Raw genomic sequence first — 14,667 nt, 5'->3', positions numbered from 1 at the left:
GAAAGTGAGCTTGTGGAAGGCCCAGGCGACGCTGGGTTATCTTTATTTATTGGGCCTTCTCTTGGGCCTGTAGTTTTATTCACATATAATATTTATATTTATGTTCAGGGCCTATAATAATTTGTAATAACAGACAATTGGGGTGTTAGTGAAATTTGGAAAATGGGTATATTCTAATGTCTGCATAAAAGGGTAGTAAACGTGCCTATAGGGTTTATGTGACCCACTTGTTATTCTATCCAACCTGCCATACATGCTATTCGTTTTTTTCATGTACACTAGTAGAATCCATGCCTATAGGAATGACACACTCACTCAACATGTTTACTATCAAAGCATGAGTTTAAGTACTTTATTTGTTCCCCATGTCTACTGCTATGTGTTACTAGAAAACATGCCTATAGGAAACAAATGTCAATATTGTTCATTAAATTGGCGCAACTGCAGTATATTTCCTAGATAACATGCCTATTGGATAACACTAACTTATATTATGCTAGATACCATACATATAGGGCATTAATTGATTAACTAATCAACTATTTCCGTAGTCTTATTGCGCCACTCACTTAGATAGCATGCCTACAGGAATAAGCGATAAATCTGCCAACTATTGTAAGCTAGCTATAAAACAGTGCTACTCGTTTATGAAGCATGCCAATAGGATCAACGAGAATAGTTCTGAGTTTTTCCAATGGCTTTCACTGCCCTATTGCATAAATCACTTAGAGATTATGTCAATAGGTCTTAATAACTTATAATCTGTAATCTCGATAATCTGAATAGCAGTATTGCCATGAGACTTCTCTTGAACTGTGTAGTCATTCAGAAGCCATGTCTATAGGTTAAAAATGACATCCTGAACCTGAAACTGCCTATAAATAATGTAGAAGCTGCCCGCGTGCATTTGTTGTCTATGTGTGGAGGCTAATCTAGGCCTTTAATTTTCGTTACATGAAGTCCTACTTGTTTTGAATGTCGCTTAGTTTTATCATTTTGAGCAACCTATGTAAAGTATAGAACCACCCAAATAGAGGTCCAATGCCTCCTGGACCATAGGCATGGGACGGGTAGCGCACGCATAAGGTATGATTTAGAATTGAATTTGAGCGACTTTAGGTAAACAACTTTGACATAGTAATTGGGTAGCAAGAGATGATAGTCTGTGACCGCTAAATAACATGAGCAACTCCCTATCTTAAGGGAGTTGCAAAGTATTATTTATGTTGCACGGGGTGATCCTTTAGGCTAAAAAACTTAGCACCCCCCCCCCCCTTTTTCTCCTCTACTTTATGAATTTGTGATATACATTTAGTCATCTAATATAGACCATTATAGTTATATCCTTGTAGTCCTTAAGATTTGTATCAATTCTAATTGTGTTATGATAAAACTCCCCGACCTTTTATCCTCTTTGTTAATTTGATCATCTCGCCTAATTATAATCCACATAGTCTTAAGTTCAGCCGGAACCCATAGTTGTGGACCTTGAGGAGCACCTAACACCTTCTCTTTGAGGTAATTTGAGCCCTTACCCGATCTTTGGTGGCGTTGACTAGTCAAAAAGAGTTATCTGCATAATAGGTGCCCTAACGCACTTTAAAACCCGTTAGGTGGCGACTCTTCCTTTAACATTCTATCTCCCATTGAAAAGAGTTGTCAAATGTCGAAACCCGATTTCGCGAGAAAAAGGGGCGCGACTGCATGGTGACTCTGCCCGGGATATACTTAGGCTCTTACCATAATGAACTTGGCTTATGTGGATTATTTTCTTTGTTACATACTACGACATGCACACCCCTTCCGTTCTCCACCTTTATTTTTGCTATTACATGCACATCCCTTTCCCTATTCATCCTAATTCATTTAAATCTGTTATGACAGGCACATCCCTTTCCCGTTCACCTCTATTTGCTATGACCACTCTTTATTGCTCTTCATTTTGTTTAAGACTGCCATATCATGCCTCTCCCATCCCTACTCCCTTACTTGCTTTATTACATTCTCGCACATATTCCATGAACTAACTTCTTTCTTTTGTCTTTCTTTTCTATGTTTTTCATGTTGGTATTTACTGCTTTTACATATTCATCATGCAAATACTTGGCAACGTGTTATTATCTCTACATAAAGCATGCTCCACATCATACTTCACTCGTGCCAATTATCAACATAGCGGCGCTTGATAAGTGTCTGCTCTCTTCTAAAATTACCCTTTTTAAATTAGAAAGGCTTATTTGCGGTAGACTAGTTGATCAGCAGTGCAGTCGACGGTCCCATGTCTTTCCCTATCAAGTTGTCCACTCGAGAGTACCAGTCTAGTCCGTTCTAGAAACCTTACTCCAATATCAAATGTACATGCATCATGTTAAACCTAGTATGGGTTAGAACATTGTTAACATAATAGCACGCTAAGATAAGCCTTGTCCAAAGTCCGACGGGATTTCCACAATCCCAATGGATACTATCATGTTATGTGCATTACTTGGAGAAAATGCCAATAAGTTGATCAATATTGTGTAAATGGTCGAATCTGGAGGGGCAAAGGGCTAACATTATTTGTTTGCAGAAAATGAAGCATGAAGTTCCCAGGTTCGGCATGGTCCAAAGCATCTCACCCCTGCTACTTGACTGGTGGAAAGACCTTGCACCTTGTGACAAGAATCATGTGAGAAGGATACTTGGTGACTTGCATCTCTTCTTAACATCCGACCAAATAGGTCATTGATTGAGGCCGCTACCATGTTCTGGGACGAGAAAAGGGCTGTCTTTCGCTTTGGTGACATAGAAATGACTCCTCTCGTAGAAGAAATAGGAGGCTTCGCTAAGTTTCCAAGGGATAGTCCAGGATTACTAGTTCCAGAGAATCACACCCCTTGCAGTTTTCTATTTATTCTAGGTCTTAAGAAAATGGTGAGTTGCGTTGTTTAAAGATCCCATTTCAATTTCTTTATGAGCGCTACGGGCACAGTATGTCATATCGCCTTCATCATGTTGAACTCGCCATTACTTCTTTGGGTTGGACACACTGCCGAGTTTATGTGTTCATCGTTTGCTTCTTGGGGTTGTTGATATTTCTAATGAAAGGGGGAAGGATTGATACCCGTTTAGCCATGGTCGCAATGACTTTGATGGAAGGCATCGAGGGACAAACTTACACCATCATACCAATGATCTTAGCTAAAATATTCCGCGCTCTAGATCGATGCAAGCAGGGATTCGGACACTTTGAAGGTTGTAATCTCCTACTGCAAGTCTGGCTATTGGAACACTTTCAGATGGGAGAATATCGTCAAGACCTTATGCGACAGCCGTTGAATGACTATATCGCTTACCATCACCCAAAGATATTGATATTTATCCCATACAGGTTTGCATAGCCTGGAAATGCTGTAAGTTGGGTGCGTTTCTTCACTAATCTGACAGACGAGCAGGTAAATTAGATGTTTGAATGGTTTCCTACCAGTGAGTTCATCATTAGGAAAGAGAGACTACTCATCTGGTACTGATCGGGTTGAGGGGCATCTATCTTTATGCTCCTATAAGGGTAATGAGACAAGCGAGAAGAAAACAAGTCATACCTCGGGTTTCCAACATGGTCCAATACAAAGCAGATTTTAAAGGGGACGTCATTCCATTCAAGTTCGAGGCACAACTTATGTGGAACCAGAAGATCATTGTGGAAGAAGAAACGATTGAGCCAGACAGGTATCATGTCAGTCATGTGTGCTTCTACCCATCATGATTGGTAGACGATATAGAAGGAGACGTCAAGCCGGGAGTCAATCTGATAAACAGGATCATAGATGATGCTACTGATGCAGAGGTCAAGTATCGGAGGCTACGCAAAAGGTTTTTCGACTCTGAGGCTAGAAATCTGGAACAACACAAAGTGGATATGGAGGTGATCAACGAATGGAAGGAAATTTCCACCAAGTCAACAGAGAAATTGGAATATTTGGAACAAGGATTGATGGAGCTTGAGGGGAAGATGAGAAAGAGGCTTTCAGATTGTCAAAACACAGATGGTAGTGAATGAGGGAATCTAGCAAAGGCTTACTTATTATTGACTATGCGCAATCTGGGGAACCTGATTGATGGAGTCAAGAGAGCCAAGCACGGAGAAGGTCCTTCTGGGACCAAGTAGATTAGGAAATGATGTTCTTTACTATTTTCTAGCTTAGTTTTAGATTTCGATTGTAATAAGGCCTAATGCCATTAGTAATTTTATCATTATTGTCGATTTAGTAAGGGTTTGACTCATTTTCACATTAATGAAATGACGCAATTTGGCATAAATTTTCTCCAAGTCTATGTGTAGGTCCCCCAAATTAGGACGCAAATTTATTACATGATTTTGCAAAACATGTTTTGTATAGCAAGCATTCTTTCAATACCCCTTACTGGCTTCGTTACCTTTTGCTTTATGTTTCTTTTGATTATTCCCATTCCCCAAGGTTGGTCCATGTATACTGGTATCGTCAACATATCACACAAAATCCAGAGGTTCTCCACTTCCTCCTCCACCAAGTGATCCTAAAGGCGAAAGCAAAGGGAAAATGGATGATTTGAGCGGTATCAGGAAAGACAACGCTACTATGGCAGAAAACGTCGAAACTTCAGATGGCCGAAGTACTCCGGCACAGAATGAGTTGGTCTAACGTCAGGAATAGATAATCCTGGAGGTACAAGGAGATTTTGAGTAGCTCCGAAACTTGGCAAACCTTTCCCTCACCCACAATGTCCCTAATATTAACCAGCAAAATACAACTACCCAAAACCAAGCACCACCACAAAATACATAAAACTAAAATCCACCGCCAAATCCTCCTGCACCACACCAGTACCCCGCACCTCCTCAGAACCTTAACCCTCCACTAGTGCCTACTCCTAAACAACACTGCCATCATCCAGCTCAGTGCCCACAAACCACCACTTATTACACTCCACAGAATGCACCATAACATACTCCTGATCCCCAAAACTCAACCAATGACCACCCTTATGCCCAGATCCCCCGAGTTCATCAAAGCAATCCCATATATGTGGAAACTTTACCCCACACCCTGTAAAAAACCCTATACATACCTGAATCAATCGATAAAAACATGCTCATTAATAACATGGCGGAAGAACTCAAGAAGCTCACTGGCAGGGTCAGAGTGTCGAAGGGGGTAAAGGAATTGAAGGTTTGAACTATGAGGACTTGTGCATTCAGCAAGATGTGGAACAGCCGGAGGGTTACAAACCTCCCATGTTCGAAATGTTCGATGGAACTAGTGATTCGAAAGTACATCTGAGGACATACTGTGACAAACTTGTAGGAGTGGGTAAAGATCAACGAATCCGTATGAAGATGTTCATGCAAAGCCTCACAGGAGATGTGTTGTCTTGGTACATCAGTCAGGACCCAAAGAAGTGAGTTAGTTGGGTAAGCATGACGTCAGACTTCATGGACAGATTCAGGTTCAACATAGAAAATGCACCAGACGTTTTCTACATTTAAAATCTCAAGAAGAAACCAACAGAAACTTTTTGCATGTATGCTACTCGATGGAGATATGAAGCTGCAAAAGTGAGGCCACCACTTAAAGAAGAACAAAATAATACGTTCTTCGTTAGAGCTCAATACCCGCAATACTATGAAAGGCTGATAGTTATTGAGAACCACAAATTCTCCGACATCATCAAGTTGGGAGAAAGAATAGAAGAAGGGATTAAGAATGGAATGGTGACAAATTTCGAGGCACTGCAGGCCACAAATAAAGCCTTGCAATCAGGAGGTATCTCGAAGAAGAAAGAAGTAGGTGCTATAATGGTAGCACAGGGTCCTAAGTCTCCTCTCACATACCAAACACCTCCACCCACATACCAGCCTTCTCCCACCAAATACCAACAACCTGCTACCACCCACCACGCCTAAAATACTCAACCCGCATAATAGCACTCACCACTACCCGCCCGTCAAAATTACCAAAAACCAAGACCAAACTTCAACCGCAGACCACCTAGACAATACTCTTCAATTGCTAAACCCATAGACCAACTATACCAGAGACTGAAGGCTGCTGGTTAGGTCACTCCTATTCCTACCGTCGCTATGGAGAATGGATTAACCCCAACAAAATATGTGCCTATCATTCAGGCATGAGGGGTCATACCATTGATAAGTTTCGCACACAGTGGGACAAGATCCAGACATTAATTGACACTAAGGTCATACAAGCAAAGGAAGTTGTGCCAATGTTTGTAACAATCCTCTTCCGTACTATAGAGGTGAGGGAATAAATGTAATAGAAACTGACGAGGAATGTGATTCGGAGGGGTCAATCGGACTCATTCGGGAAGGAGATGATCCTAAAACATCTCCGGTCACCCTCACGCCCGTTGTGGTACAAACCCAAGCACCGTTTGAAATCGAGATTACTACACCCTTCACTGTGATGGTAGCTCCCACGCCATCTTACATGTCTAATGCTATCCCATGGGATTATGTTGTGGAAGCAAGGAGAAAAGAAAAAGCAAAATGGAGGAAACAGGTGCGGCACAAGGCATGACTAGAACTGGCAGGGTTTATACACCTGAGCACCTGGGAGGAACGAGCAAAGAAGCTGCATCTAAGCTGCCTGTTGTTGAGACTAGCACTGACGACCTTTGGAGAAAAGTACAAGTGAGAGAATACTCAGTTGTTGACCACTTAAACAAAACTCCCGCTCAGATATCCATCTTGTCATTGCTACAAAACTCCGAGACAAACAGGAATGCCCTGATGAAAGTACTGAGTGAAGCTTATGTACCCACCAACATCACTAGTGTGGAGATGGCTAATATGGTCGGGAAAGTATTGGAGAGCCACAAAATCACCTTTCATGAGGATTAATTATCACCAGAAGGACTAAGTCAGAACAGGGCACTACACATCAGAGTGCAATTTGAGGATAAGTTCATCGCCAAGGTCTTGATAGATGGGGGTTCAAGTGTCAACATATGCCCACTGACCACTCTGAAGAGGTTAGGTAATAGCCTGCACGAGATACGGATGGGAAGCATGAATGTGAAGGAATTTGATGGATCTCAAAGAGCCACCATCGGAGAAATTAACCTCAGCCTACAGATGGGTCCTACCTGGTTTGATGTCGAGTTCCATGTGCTGGATATATCTACTACCCATAGCTTATTATTCGGACGACCCTAGATACATGCCACCGGGGCAGTGGCTTCAACTCTACATCAGGCAGTGAAGTTTTAGTGGAATCATCTGGAAGTGATTATTCATGGAGATGGATGTAATCCCATCTACACTAATCAGACCATTCCAGTCATCGAGAATAGGAAGAAGCTGGGTGGAGAAACATACCATCGCATTGAGCGAGTCAACGCAATTGAAAATGATCGATGGTGAAGTCACAAGACAGAAAGCATATTACTATGGACGGGGTATGAACCTGGCAATGGTCTGGGCAAAAACCTCCAAGGGATCACCAAACCAGTACAACCGAAGCGTCATGGTAAAACTTTCGGGCTTGGTATGAATATACTTGGCAAGAGTACCAGGATCGGTCGCCGCCATGGCGTGGTCCTTATTATCTACTAGAACAATCGGTACCACCCCTGCATCAGACATTCCAACAAGCAGACATAATGTGGGGATCTGAGAGCATGAGGAAGCTGTTTCTAGATGAAGAAGATATGGACTGTAGTGCAATAGTTGAGGAGGAGGAGGAGGAGGAAGACCTTACCATTCAAACCGCGGAGAAAGGAGCTGTTCTAAAAAACTGGACTTCTTCACCATCCCGGGACCGTCGAGTTCCTGGGTAGCCTGGCAAATTAGCATCAATTATCTTAAAATAGTTTTGAGCATGTGAGACATTTTTAGTAGTTTATTTTTAATTAATTGCTCTAGTCATCGAGCTGCACTTGTTGATGTTTTCAATATTTTATTAATGCATTGCTATTTTTCGTATTTATTATTATTCTTTACATTTTTCTTTACAATATTATTATTACCTATCTCGATGAACCTACGACTGTGACATGTAATGAGACAACGCAACATAAGGATAGTGATTCAAAGGATCTGGAAGATGATATAATACCTGAGGAAATCGCTAGAGAAGTAGAAAAGTTTCAAAACAAACCAAAGTCTAATTTGGATGAAACTGAGGCAGTTAACTTAGAGGACACCGAAACGGTCAAGGAAACACATATCCGTTAGAGAAGGAAGAGTACATCAGATTCCTTTAAAGAGTATGAAGATATCTTTGCATGGTCCTACGATGATATTACCAGTTTGAGCGCATCCGTAGTGGCTCACAAGCTACCCACCAATCCTATGTGTCCACCGGTAAAGCAGAAGCTCAGAAAGTTCAAGCCGGATATGAGTTTGTTGATAAAAGAGGAGGTAACCAAGCAAATCAAAGCCAAGGTTCTCCGAGTGGACGAATATCCGACTTGGTTGGCAAACATTGTGCTAGTTCCGAAGAAAGATGGGAAAGTTAGAGTATATGTTGATTACCAAGATCTGAACAGGGCGAGTCCTAAAGATGATTTTTCATTACCCAATATACACATACTGATCGACAACGTGCCAAGCATGAACTCCAATCCTTTGTGGATTGCTTCACGGGATATCATCAGATCTGGATAGATGAAGAAGATGTTGAAAAGACAGCCTTTATCACACCATGGGGAATATACTGCTACAAAATGATGCTATTTGGTTCGAAGTATTGGAGCCACCTATATGAGAGCCATGACAACCATTTTCCACGACGTGTACACAAGTAAATAGAGGAGTACGTGGATGACGTTTCATCAAATCCAAAAGGAGTACAAATCACATAGCAGACTTGAAGAAATTCTTTGATCGACTTTGTAGGTACAATCTGAAACTGAATCCTGATAAGTTGGTATTTTACCAACTTATCTAATCTTTAAGCTTAGATTTTTTCTATGCTTGAGTGATAAAATCACGTGTTTAGTGATCGTGAAGAAACAGAGTGAAAAGAAGTCAAAAAGAAGTTGAAAAGAAGAAAATCTGGAAAATGGCCTCAGATGTCGCAATTGCGGCACAGATGTGGGAAATGCGAAGAAGACATGCTCGAAAATGTGAAATAGGACTTCGCAAATGCGAAGTCAACCAAGTCAAGATTTCCGCAAATGCAAAAAAGGACTTCACAAATGCGAAGTCAACCCAGTAAACCTGTGATCGCAAATGCAAAGTCAAACTTGACAGTCAAACTTCGCAAATGCAAAGTCTTTATCGCAATTGCGAAGGTCAAGTGGAAAGTCAATGTTCGCAAATGCGAACATTGCTTCGCAAATGGGAAAATCGCGCTTCAGTTCAGGGTACTTCTGTAATTTCACATTTTTTCCCCAAACCATTTACTAACCGACCTAGCTCATTTGTAAAATATCATTGGAAAATCTTGGGCAGCCATTACACATCTTGAGAAGAGAATACAAGTTTTGGAGCTAAGGTTCTTTCACACACACTTGGGTCTTGATGTAGCGACCCGGCCGGTCATTTTGAGAATTAACGCCCCGCCCCTATTAAATGCTTCCCCCGTATCTATTTCTGCTATTGTGACTTGCCGACATGATTTGTTTTGGGTTTTGGAGTGTTTTGGGACACTTAGTCCCTAAATGAGAGCTTAAGTCTTAGAATTTGGACCGTAGTCAAAGCAGTGCGAAGACGGCTCTAGAATAGAGTTCCGTCGATTTCCTTAGCTCCGTTGGTGATTTTGGGCTTAGGTGCATTTTCAGATTGTCTTTTGGAGGTCCGCAGCTTATTTAGGCTAGAAATGGCAAAAGTCAAATTTTTGGAGTTTTGGGCCGATAATTGAAATTTTGATATCAAGGTCGGAATCCGATTCCAGAAGTTGGAATAGGTCTATAGTGTTGAATATGACTTGTGTGCAAAATTGGGGTCAATCAGACGTGGTTTGATAGGTTTCGGCATCGGGTGTGGAAATTTGAAGTTTCAAGTTCATTAAGTTTGGATTGGAGGGTGATTTGTGTTTTTAGCGTTGTTTGAGGTGATTTGAGGGCTCGAATAAGTTTGTATGGTGTTTTAGGATTGCATTGTTTGGTTGAGGTCCCGGGGGCCTCGGGTGAGTTTCGAGTACTTAACGGATTGGTTTGAGACTTGAAGTTGCTGCACCAAGTGTTTTCGCACCTGCGCACTTTGGGCCGCAGAAACGGCTGTGGAACCACATAAGCGGAAATGGGAAGGAGGTCTGGGATCCCAGGTGCGAGGGGAGTTCCGCATCTGCGATGCCCGCATGTACGAGAGAAGGAACCGCAGGAGCGGTATGGGACCGCAGAAGCAGACTAGGGTCCGTAGGTGCGCACACACAGGTGCGACCTCTTGATTGCAGATGCGGACGAGGTGCTTCAAGTGAAAAGCCGCACCTGCGACGAAAATTCCCCAGGTGCGGGACCGCAGATGCGATCCTTGGCTCACAGGTGCGATAATCGCTGGGCAGAAAAGGGTAGTTTGAGGGTTTGAAATTCATTTCACTAAATTCGATTTAGAGCTCAGAGGAAGGCAATTTTTCAAGAGTTTATTAGAGGAAATCATTGGGTAACGATTCCTAATCCTATTTTTGATCATATTTCATTAATCCATAGTTATTTTCTTCATTAAATTAATGAATTTGAGTGAGGAAGTTGGAAAATTGGGGGAAAAGTTGTCCAACCAAAAATCTGAGATTTGAGTGGGATTTAGGCATCGGAATTGGATGATTTTTGCACGAGTGATCTCGTGAGTGAATGGGTGGTTCTTGTTTGGTAATTTTTACCCGATTCTGAGACATGGGCCCGGGGAGGATTTTTGGGCATTTTTCTATTCTCTTGTTGTTGCTTTGATTTCATTAGCTAAATTAGTTGTTTGTAGCTATATTTACGTTATGTAATTGATTTGGCAAGATTTGGGCCATCCAGAGCCGAATATTCGTTGAAAGGGCATTATTTCTGATTGATTTGATCTTGGTTCAAGGTAAGTGGCTTGCCTAACCTTGTCTAGGGGAACTCCCCTTAGGATTTTGGTACTGTTTGATATATGAGCACCGTGAACGTGAGGTGACGAGTACGAACCGGGCTATTTGCTGTAAACCCCATTTTTTCACCAAGTCTTAGCCTGTTTTTCCTTATTGAAACTACACTAGTACATGTAATCACCTTTTTTAGATTCGAAAAGCATGCCTACTTGTTTTAATTGTTTAATTGAACTCTGTGCAGCATGCTTTGTGAAAACTACCTGGTACTTTGATATGAACATAGTCTAAACTGTAGAATTCCTAGTTGAAACTGTTGTTTATGTTGATTGAGCTTCATATTTACTTTGGGACTACAAAACGATATTCTGGGAGATTCCCCTACACATTTACGTTTGGGACTATGAGACAGTATCCCGGGATTTCCCCCTGTACTGGATATTTACTTTGGGATAACGGAACGGTATTCCGGGAGATCCCCCTGCACATTTACATTTGGGACTACTGAACGGTATTCCGGGAGATCCCCCTGCACATTTACTTTTAGGAGTACGGGACGGTATCCTGGGAGATCCCCTTGCTGCTATTACTGTGTTCCGAGCTGTTAACTTCCATTGAGTTCTATTCCTGTTGGATTTATGTATTGTTTTTACTGTAATATTCTTCTATCTTATTTCGTTATATTTATACCAGTAGGTCCCTAACCTGATCTCGTCACTACTCGACCGAGGTTATGCTGGGCACTTACTAGTTACCATTGTGGTGTACTCATGCCCTTTCCTGCACATGTTCGTGTGCAGATCCAGGTACCTCACATCAGTTGCATTACCAGTTAGGCAAGACGACTGTAGAGACTTCAAGGTATATTTGTCGCATCTGCAGACGTAGGAGTCCCTATCTACTCTTCCTCAAGTTAAAGACTTCTTGTACTTTCTTCGTTGATGGATTCTGGAGTTTAGAAGCACTGTTTTCTTTCTGTAGCTTGTGACTTATGACATTCCGGGTTTTGGGAGAGTTTACGTACTGTTCGGAAATGATTATTGTATATACCGAGCGGCATCGCATTCCTGGTTTAAATTTACTTATTAGTTGATAGCTTTTATTATTTTGCTTCTTTTTCCGCAATATTAGGCTTACCTAGTCGTATAGACTAGGTTCCATCACGACGGTTCATGGAGAGAGAACTAGGGTTATGATACTTGAAGATTTGAAGCTTTTGGATGAGAATTTCTTTCCCATTTATTTTCATTTCTTCATTTCCGTGCTTTGTATTGTATATCTAAGTGTGTAGTATTTTTTCCAACAATTGAATCTTGTTTATGAGAATATTCACATTTAAAGTGTGGATTAAATATCTTGTTGTGCTTATGTATTGAACGATTTTTATTTATTATGAAGTGAGTTATTGTTACTTTAATTATTCTTGTTCTTTAATGTTTCCAAAGGGATTATCTAACCCTAGGACTTGCCCATTTGCTTCAAGTTAATTTTGGGTAAGATAATTTCGGGTTAGGAAAGATTAATTAACAAGAACTTGAAGCTTTTACCCTCACTTTATACATTCTACCTAGGGATATGAGTGAACTATTTGTAGCCATAATTGGGTGTGCTTAATCTCTTAATTATTTTAGGGATAATTCCATTAGGATGTCTTGTTAGTCTTTGGAAGAAGCTAATATAGAATTATTGCCCGAGGCTAATTAACATAAACTCGCTCATATTTGTAAAATCATGAAATACATTGGATCGTTACCTGAGTGTAATTCCCCGTGTATCCATACTTGTAGCCATTGATCATTTTACTTGCTTTCTAGGTTAGTTTACATTTTCACATTTAGTTATAAATATTTTCTCAATAAGTGATAATTCTCTTACATGCCTAATCGCCTACATATTGTTCTCTGTGGGACTCGACCCCGACTCATAGTTAGGTAAATTATTTTGCATGCAGCCATGTCCATTTACTTTTTAGTAGTGGATCTGGACGTCACCTGTCACGACCCAAAATCCATTAAAGGTCATAATGGCGCTGGACACCACTGTCAGACAAGACAACACCAAAAAGTTAATTTAGTTCTCATTTTAATAGTTTTGAAATCCTAATTTCCTTCAATTAAATAGTAAATGATGAACTTTAAAGAGTAAATAATAATGTTCTTTTTTATTTTTCTTAGCAAATTTCAATGCTGAATAACCCATAATCATCCCAGAACTCGGTGTCACAAGTGCATGAGCATCAACTAGGAAATAAAATAATATACAACATCTGTTTGGAATACAAATTTGGACTGGAAAGAAAATACAATTACTCCGAAGGAGACTCTGCTGGCTGCGGATCGTAACATGGAATACAACTCACTTAAGTCCCCACATCAACCACGTTGCTGCACCCACAAAGCCATTAGACATACATGTGCCTATACAACGAAATGTGTAGCAACTGTAGTATGAGTACGAAAACAACGCTTACCCAGTAAGTATCTAGCCTAACCCGGAAGAGTAGTGACGAGAGGTCGACATAGACACTTATTAGTGGTCCAATAACATCAGGTACAGTAAAGAGGTAAATAAATATAAGGCAGAGTAAACAAATGAATTAAATAAGAATAAAAATACGTGATACGAATTCCCCTCTTTACAATGAACTCAAGCTTCCCATTAGAAATTCCTTCCTTAATCGGAGCACACATAAAGGTATAGTGGACCTCATCAAGTAGATTATCATAAATCAAATCCAGAAAGCTCACGGATACACTGGCTTCTCGCCGAATTGTCACGGCCCAAGTTCTCCCTTTATGAACCGTCGTGACGGCACCTAGTCTCTACAACTATGTAAGCCTAACATTTTGCAAAAATGAAACGAAAACATGAAAACTAACAATTTAACAGGTAAATTAAATTAAAAAGTTTAGATGCCGCTCGGCATATACAATAAACACTCTCGAACGTAACATGAATGCTCCCAAAACCCGGAATGTCATGAGTCCTAAGCTATAGAAGTAAATAGTGCTTCAAAACTCCAGAAACTATCAACGAAAAAAATACAAGAAAGTCTTTAACTTAAGGAACAGTAGAGAGGGACTCCTAGGTCTGCGGATGCGGCAGATATACCTCGAAGCCTCTAAAATCGCCTCGCCTCACTGGAAATATGGCTGGGAAGAGGTACCTGGATCTGCAGAAGAAAAACATGTGTAGGAAAGGGCATGAATACACCACGGCGGTACCCAGTAAGAGCCAAGCCTAATCTCGGTCGAGTAGTGACGAGATCAGGTCAGGGCCCCACTAGTATATATGTATAATATGATAATACAGTACGAAATATCGCAGTAAAGATAAATACTAACAGTCAACGACAATGAAATCATAGAAAAACAATTATTCAGTACACAGAGATAGGAACAGAGGATCTCCCGGGATACCGTCACGTAGTCCCAAACGTAAATGTACAGGGGATCTCCCGGGGTACCGTCCCGTAGTCCCAAACGTAAATGTGCAGAGGGATCTCCCGAAATACCGTTCCGTAGTCCCAAAGTAAAATATCCTGTACATGAGTATCTCCCGGGATACCGTCCCGTAGTCCCAACATAAACGTGCAGGGGGATCTCCCGGAATACTGTTCTGTAGTCCTAAAGTAAATATACAACTCAATCAACGTAAAAAACAGATTCAA

Source organism: Nicotiana attenuata, unplaced genomic scaffold (assembly GCF_001879085.1).
Source record: "Nicotiana attenuata strain UT unplaced genomic scaffold, NIATTr2, whole genome shotgun sequence".
In the NCBI taxonomy this organism is placed as follows: Eukaryota; Viridiplantae; Streptophyta; class Magnoliopsida; order Solanales; family Solanaceae; genus Nicotiana; species Nicotiana attenuata.
Note: the sequence above shows the minus strand (reverse complement) of the source record.